This window comes from Brachyhypopomus gauderio, chromosome 18, assembly GCF_052324685.1.
Source record: "Brachyhypopomus gauderio isolate BG-103 chromosome 18, BGAUD_0.2, whole genome shotgun sequence".
Classification (NCBI taxonomy): domain Eukaryota; kingdom Metazoa; phylum Chordata; class Actinopteri; order Gymnotiformes; family Hypopomidae; genus Brachyhypopomus; species Brachyhypopomus gauderio.
The window spans coordinates 5,428,210-5,436,416 of record NC_135228.1 but is presented as its reverse complement, the minus strand read 5'-3'; the positions used below and the strand labels follow the sequence as shown (position 1 = coordinate 5,436,416).

The following is an 8,207-nucleotide window of genomic DNA, read 5'->3' as shown; positions in this document are numbered from 1 at the left end:
AAAGCTGAATAAAGCCAACCTACCGTGTTTATTCATTTATCTGAGTGTTTTAGGTCTTTACTTTGAAGAGGAAAAAAGTCCTGAATGAGAACGAAATCCCGTTTAAGGTGCTCTAAATAAAATTTAAAAACCTGATTCGACTATTAGTCGACTAAAGGGAAAAGCTGATGAATCAGATTCGACTATGAAAATCCTTAGTTGAATACACCCCTAGTCTAAATATCTAGTTAGGACAAAACTAGAGTTCTCAATGACGTTATAATCACTGTAACTCCGGAATATCATCTGTAGAGTCTTTATGCGTGTGCAAACGAGGGGACTCGGAATTTGGCACAACACGTTCGTTTGAAAAAAATTCTCCGTTGTGCCTGCTGCTTGCATGTGTTAAATGAAATTGAGCATTGAGTATTATTACCGATTACAAAACGCAACAGGCTCTCAACAAGATGTACGATGCGGTGACATGTCAGTCATCTGGGGGGGCACTTGGGGTGGCCAATCAGAATTCAGGGGGGTCCAGTGCCACCCCGGCCCCTGCTTTGGCTCCGCCTATGGCTGTGGCGGGAGCAGCACGCTAAGTTCTCTCTCCTCATTTTTCTTTGTTCTAGCACGGCCACCCATTTAGCTTTGTAACCACCAAGCAAGCTACAATAAATGCCCGGTACTGCGTTATAACCAGCCTCTGCTCATGTTTCCGCTGGAAAAGAACCGAAGGTTGGGTATTACCCCAGAACGGGTGAAGAGTAAATTTCAGCCCGCTCTGGCCAACGGACCTACGGTATAAGTATATGGCAGGCCGTTTTATCATAAAATGGGCTTCACCCCACTTACATTCCAGATATCTGTAACTACATTACAGATATCTGTATATTTAATTTAAGATATCTCTAATTATATTTTAACTAGGCAAAATGTATGGCAAGCCGTTTTAGCTTTTATTCCTTTTTTCTTGATATCGGGAATTAAATTAATACATGTGGAAATACAATTTCCACAAGTACAAATTTAATTATTGATATCATAAATTAAATTAATTCACGTAAGAATTCATTTTTCACTAGTAAAAATTAAATTTCTACTAGTAAAAATTAAATTTCTACTAGTAAGAATTTAATTATTACATGTACAAATTATATTTTTGATATCAAGAATAGAATTCTTACTAGTAAAAATTTTATTCTTACTAGTAAAAATTCTATTTTTACATGTGAAAATTGAATTTCTACTAGTAAAAATTTAATTATTACATGTTCTAATGTAAATGAGCTTGATTTGCATGCGGATACAAAGGCGGAGCTAATTTACATTGCGCGCTTCTTAAAGAGACCACATGAAATATTGTCTTTCTTTTTTTTATACAGCTTGCACAGTGCTTATTTTTTATAGCTTCATACTACATATTTTAAGTGTGGGCTAATGTTAAACTCTGCCAATGGCCGACTTGGTTCTGTCACGTATTATGAGGAGAGTCAGACTTATTCATAGAAACGTCCAGCAAGGCAGTAATGGAGGCTTGCGTGATGTTGCTATTATTGATTCTCTCATTGCTAATCTACGTCGTATTGAAAATCATTTGAGTGGGGAAACGTTTGCAGAATTGTTTGAGAGTCTGACTACATTACAGTCTTCCATAACTGCTGATGTGCCAACTGCTTCGTACTCTGCACAGCGTAACAGCACTGGTAAGCAGCATTTAAGCACAATGTAGGCCTACAATATTAAGTTTAAATTTAATCTTTGAACTATAAGCTAGTTCTGTAATTATGTTTTGCACATTCCATTTGTTCAGTGTTGTTTGCACTGGCTATTCCAGGCTCCCGGGGTAGACCCAGAATTGATGTGTCAAGAGAACAGCTGGAACTCTTATTCAACCAAGGATTTAGAGCAAAAGCAATGGCACGGCTTCTTGGCTGCTCATCGTCTTTCATTTACAGAAAACTCAGATCTTTGGGAATTTCGATAAGGCAAAGATTTACTCCCATCAGTGACAATGATCTTGATCAGCATGTACGAATGCTCCATCAGCAACATCCAAGGGCAGGTTGTGAGGTAGGCTGTACTTTTTTGGAACTGAGCTATTAGACCAGGGGTCGGCAACCTTTGAAACATGGAGTGCCAACTTTAACATGTCTAGTCAATGAGTGTGCCACTATGGCGGTGAGTTTAAATTGTAAATGGACACAAATTAAGTATTATATCGCGATCGATCGCCAAGTATAAACACCTCCGCCGCTCGCGCAGGTTCGCGCGAGTTGTGCAGAGTCACGCGCTACTGTCACTCGCGAAAGTATAATCCATTAATATAATAATTTATATTCATTTATATATATTTTTGCTGATGCTGGTCCAGCGTGTCGCATGCCAGTGACTATGCCTCGGCGTGCCAACGGTGGCACGCGTGCCATAGGTTGCCGACCCCAGATGAGTCAATGTTTGTCTGTGATCTAATGAGAACCGTCTTGGTAGATGATGAGGGGCTATCTTTCTGCTGCGAGTATACATGTACCTCGACATCGAGTGCGGGAGACACTGAACAGAATTGATCCAGCAGCAGCCGCACAAAGGTGGAGCAACGTTATTGCAAGGCGCACTTATCATGTACCATTTCCCAACAGTCTATGGCACATTGATGGATACATGCGCCTCATACGGTAAAATTTTATATAACTGAGTAATTAATTTGGTTTAATCATCTGATAACCCAACAATAAATCTGAGTTAGTATTAAAATGGTCCTGTCTTTTTTTTTTACAGCTGGGGTATTGTGATACATGGTGGTATAGATGGATATTCACGGGTCATCACCTACCTGAATGCCAGTACTGACAACACTGCCCTGACAGTTCTAGCTCACTTTGTAAGGGCAAGTTGCCGGTATGGACTTCCATCAAGGGTCAGATCAGACCATGGGGGTGAAAATACAATGGTAGCACTGTTAATGAACCTTTTGAATGGGGAAGGACGAGGGAGCCACATTACTGGGCTATCAGTTCACAATCAGCGAATTGAACGCCTCTGGAGGGATGTGTTCACACAAGTCATCCATTACTATTACAACTTGTTTTACTCTTATGAAGATGAAGGCCTTTTGGAACCAGACAATGAAATACATACTCACTCCAAACAGTGTATCTTCCAGAAATTACAGAGAGATTGGAAACTTTCAGGAAGGCATGGAACAACCACAGCATGCGCAGTGAACATTCTCACACCCCTAACCAAATGTGGCTGGAGGGCATGATTGGCAGCCAGCAAGCAGACAGCACTGCAATCAACAATGTCTTTGGTGAGAATCCTTACAGTGAGGACAGCTTGGAAATACTGTTGGCACATCATGGTGTGCAGCTGGAGCAGTTAGAAGCCGAAGAGGAAGTCTTTGACCAGGCAGTAGTAGTGAGTCGACCACACATCGGTCTTAATCAAGAACAACAACGGACTCTTCAGGATGTTCTCACAGGAATTACAGACCTAAAAGACAAATACGTAACTTGCTGTAGAGAGATCACCACTATGCTTTCAGCCTAATGCTTTCTGAACTTTTAACTAAAAGTTTGATTGAAGAATGTGAAGACTATATAAAAAATGTATATTTTTATACATATACAAGAATATTGTATATACAGCAACAATGTGTAGTCCTGGTTGGGAAGCGAACAATAAGCAGATTGAAGAAAAATGGAAAACTCAATCATACTACATAGAGAAGCCATGTTAATTACAATAAAGATTTACTTAACTCTTGTTCTTCTGACATGTACATTGTGACAAAAATGTAAAACTGTAATGCCAATACAGAAACTCTTCCAAAGCTAAACAAATGTCAAATAAAATGTGAAAAATAAAAGAAAAAAATATTCTTTATCTCAACAACTTGTGTCAGTAATCCAATGCCTAAATATCTAAAACAGGCTCAATACTGAATCCTTAGACAGCACTTTTTTTTTTTTTTTTTTGCAAAATGGCAAACATGAAATTTCTGTGAAACTTGATATGGAAATATTTCAGTCTCTCTTTTTCTAGCCGGCTGAAGCATGTTTGAGATATAATCTAAACCTTTCCAAATCCAAATGATCCAAGTACAGCATTGGTCATCAGATCAAGTAGCTCCCCTTCATTCTGTACACCACGGGGAAGGAACAGTGTCATAGAGCAAGTTGAAGCATAAGGAAAACGACTTCCTCTTTCCTCCTGGTCATAAAACTGGATTTGAAGTCGCTGCGGAAAACCAAGAGGTGGTACTGCATCTGCTCCCGTGACAAACACCAATAGGTCCTCAAAGGTGAAGGGAGTTTCTTTTTCTGTTAAAATACAGACACACAATTGCATAAACGCCAAAACAGGAATATGTTTTTAATGCCATGACTCAGATTTAATGGCGTAAGCACTGTGTTTTAAAGGTGGCTCCACAATAAGATTCATGTTGATTTATTTTTTACATAGCAGTACACATCTATTATATTAACGTTACAGGTTAAGACAAAGTACATAACTGCATAATCAATTTCATAATGACAATTGTGTGACAATGGATTTTGACCTTGCACACTGTTGAGAAGACACTCCCATGCAAATATAGTGTCCTCTTCCGCTTCCTTGTTGTTTGCCCCCTCATCACTCCAAAAGATATCAAAAAGACATCGGAAGGCTGCTCTTGTCAGTTGCTCCTCTGTATGTGTAAACAGGCACTGAAATGCTTTCCAGTATCTCTCCACAGTTTCCCAAAGTTTACCACAAGAGTTGATCCCTTGTTTAAACTGCTCCACCATGTTTGCAGTTCTGAAACATAAATGAAATAAATGATTAAAATAAAATCATGCATAGTGATAATTAGATGGAAGGATGTCACCAGTTAGTAAGGATCTGTCCATTGTTATCAATAAGCAATGATGTTAGTCAACAAATCTTATTTACTATTAAAGCACAGATTATATAGAAATAGAAGACACAACACATTGAATCCGGGACAGCTCTAGGAATAATACCTGTGAAAGATTAAATGTTTCACAATTTGTGAGATGATCTGTGGAATATTAAGAACCTTGGCTTCATATACCCCTGGCACTCCACAGTCTGCAATCCAATCACCCAGACTCTCCTGCAGATCTTTCCAGTCCTCCTCAGTTTTACATTTTTCAATCTAAGAAGACAACACAAGAGAAACAAACTCCTGTCTATATCTTTACATTTCTATATACTGTAATATTTTGATGAGAATAACAATTAGTAATATTTAAAGTAATAGTTATTTTTCTCCCCTGTTAAAACATGTTAAAAATCTCCTCTTTAAAAAAATTACAACAAAGCAAAAAAAAACAAAAAAAAAAAAAAAAAAAAAAAAGCATAGTGTCAGAATACCTGTTGAAGCTTGTCCTGCACAGAGTTGTCTGGCAAGCTGGCAATATCAAATCCTTCAAGATCTGGAGCCTGACCACACATTAACTGATAAAGGCTGGGATGTAATGCCTTAATGCTTGGTCCCCCATGCAACAGGGACCAGGCAATCAACTTCCCACCAGTATAATACTTTACTTTTTCTAGGGCTGCCTGATCATAAGAAAAAAAAAGGTTGCCTGGCTGTCCCTCGAAAATGCCCAAAGTAGACTGCACGTCCTTCATTAAAAGCCTACCAAGAAACAAGAGGAAATTACAGCATAAAATTTTTTTCAAATACAGCATAAAATTAACTCAATAAAACATACAACTGGGTCATCTCCAGTAAAACAATAAGAACATGGCAAAGAATATTATTTCTATCTAATGGTCCTAAATATTGGCCCCACCATTTAGGAGGGCATGTTTAAAATACTACTGATGCTCCACAATGATAAAATAAACCATTGCTAATTCACCAGTTTCTCTGGTTTTGCATGTATTTCTTCCTTACACTTGCACGTAAAGTGCATTCATTTTGGCAAAGGTCAGAGTTTAATCTTCCAATTGCCCTTCTGATGGGGCAATTTTGGTGGATGCTTTGTTTTTTTTTTTTACATCTTTTAATTTATTTTTAACCCCACTTTATATATCAGAGCTTTTCTCAAGCTCATATGGGTTTGCATATGATATCATTTCCATCTAATCTTCTCAGCAATATGTCCAGAAAAATTATCTGCTTGTTCCTAATGCCACTATAACCGTGAATGAAATAAATGAAAAGGTGGTCACTGTACATTAGATGGTTAAAAATGATAATTCATAACTTTTTTAAATGATAGTTTTCCAGTATGACGCGTGCAAAACAAAAAGAAGACTTAATTAATGGTAATGTAACTCCAACCTGAAGAATTCTCTTGTGGGCCCTCCAAAATCATCAGCCATCTCACCCACAAATTCAATCCGTGGACATTTGTGCCAATCAAAATAGCCCTTGTTCAGAGCTGTGATGGCACTGTGTAGAATTCGCCTCCTTCTTGCCACAACTATCAGTGTAGAATGCTCACTGATGTTTTCCTTCCTGAATTCTCCAATGATATCAGCAAGGTTTTCCACTTCCTTTAAACAAGAAAAAATAACCATAACAGAAGCAACTTTAAATTTCAGTTTAACTTCTTCTAGCATGCAATCATGCACTGTGGATACAGCGACATTTTTCAACTCACGTTAGATGGACTATATGGACGTTTTGGAGACGACAGCATTTGGGTGTCCTCATCAGGTTCACTGTCTTGTAATATCTCACTGCATGTACAAAAAAGAAACAAAACAAAAACCCATATTGCTATATGTAGCTCTACATCCATTTACACACATGGTGCGTCAAAAAACATTACCTTCAGTTTTGCAGAAACATTTAAACTTTGATTCAGCAAGACATGGACTTCTGTATAAGCTGAAGACAAATCTCACACTGATCTGTGAATGACCACTATTCTCCCAATTCTTTAGAAACAGTAAGCTCTCTAAACAAAGATAGGTGAAATTAAGTTACTGATATTTAGTGGGAATGTTATAACACTACACCTAGTGCTCTTTCAATTATATGGAATTTCAATGTTTTAGTGTCAGTTCACAAAGAACAATGATAGCCTTTATAGCTCCAATGGAAGTGAGTAAAACGGTCTCAGGGTTATAAATGTTTGAGAACCTGATTGCTGTGAACTGACTGTGGGACACTCCTACAGTTGTTGGAAAGCTCCCGTGTAGGGTTGCAGCGGTAACCGGTTTCACGGTATACCACGGTATTAAAATGCACGGTTATCATACCGTGTGCGTTTGCTTATTACCGGTAAAAAGCAAGCCAGCGGAGAAACTGACCCGCGCATGCGCAACTCCGCTCCGGTTCAGCTACTAAGCACACAGCAGTGAGAATGGCAGAAAGTGCATTAGACTTAACAAATTTTTTAACAAAAAAAAAGCTTAACTAAAATCAGCGGCGAAAATGACGTAATCACGGTGGCTCCGCCGGTGCGCGAGGGTCTCGCGCGCTGTCGATTTGCGAGGTCGTGCAGCTCTCGAATTTTGTAACTGCGCGCGCCGCGCCTCAGCGCAATGAACAAATTCATGTTTGCAGGGTTCATACACCTTTATAAGGTGGAATTAAAGTACTTATACGTAACTTTAAAGGTCCGTTTCAATATTTCCCAGCACCTTAAACTTAATTAAGTTAAATATTTATACATATACTCAAAATAATTCGCTTTTTATTAAATTATTTAATGGTTCTTTATTTTCAAAACGCCCAGTCTTAACGTCTTCACGTTCTCTCGTGTTTCGTCCTGGAATTACAAGAGGCTCGTATTTGTTAACGTAAGACAAAAGAACTGTGCCGAGTCGCGCGCTACGGTCACTAGCGAAAGTGTAAATCATCCATAGATTTTTAAGGTCCTTGCTTTCACTGGATGTGAAAGACGCCATTAATTTACATGCGTTCATTTTCAAATTTTAACGTGCCTGTTTTTCATATGTTAAAACCAGACTCGGTGTGAAAGCCTTAAAATAGAAATCTCTATTGTGAGGATCATGTCAGAAATAAATCCTCTCTTTCTGCAGTATCTGGTTATATTCTAACTTGGCAGTACAACGGACGTTTACAACAGTTGTTGATCAGACACTGACCCAGGCTCAGTTTATCAGATATTAAATAATTTAAACTTAAATAATTGTACTGAAATCCATGATTTAGGTTTATCTAATTTTGCAGTATTTATATAAACATGTGTACAGCTTATTTTTTTAAAGGAGACATTTTGTATACAATAGTTCCAGGTTTC

The 8,207-nt window shown here is 38.2% G+C and overlaps 3 long non-coding RNA genes across 4 annotated transcripts; 1 reads left to right on the top strand and 2 right to left on the bottom strand.

Annotated features, from left to right (window-relative positions):
- The first annotated feature begins 1,197 nt into the window (after positions 1-1,197).
- Positions 1,198-3,099, top strand: LOC143482190 (uncharacterized). The gene is made up of 4 exons (XR_013122156.1): positions 1,198-1,682; positions 1,814-2,049; positions 2,467-2,651; positions 2,755-3,099. It is a non-coding gene; the product is annotated as an uncharacterized LOC143482190 (long non-coding RNA).
- An 801-nt stretch (positions 3,100-3,900) lies between these two features.
- LOC143482188 (uncharacterized) lies at positions 3,901-5,517 on the bottom strand. Of its 2 annotated transcripts, none has more exons than XR_013122154.1 (4): positions 5,356-5,517; positions 4,983-5,137; positions 4,538-4,776; positions 3,901-4,298 (listed from the first exon to the last, which is right to left on the bottom strand). It is a non-coding gene; the product is annotated as an uncharacterized LOC143482188 (long non-coding RNA). The 2 variants fall into 2 exon arrangements; XR_013122155.1 differs by having other exon boundaries at positions 5,039-5,137.
- An 11-nt stretch (positions 5,518-5,528) lies between these two features.
- On the bottom strand, positions 5,529-7,073 carry LOC143482187 (uncharacterized). Its single transcript, XR_013122153.1, has 3 exons — positions 6,597-7,073; positions 6,275-6,489; positions 5,529-5,623 (listed from the first exon to the last, which is right to left on the bottom strand). It is a non-coding gene; the product is annotated as an uncharacterized LOC143482187 (long non-coding RNA).
- Positions 7,074-8,207: the final 1,134 nt, after the last annotated feature.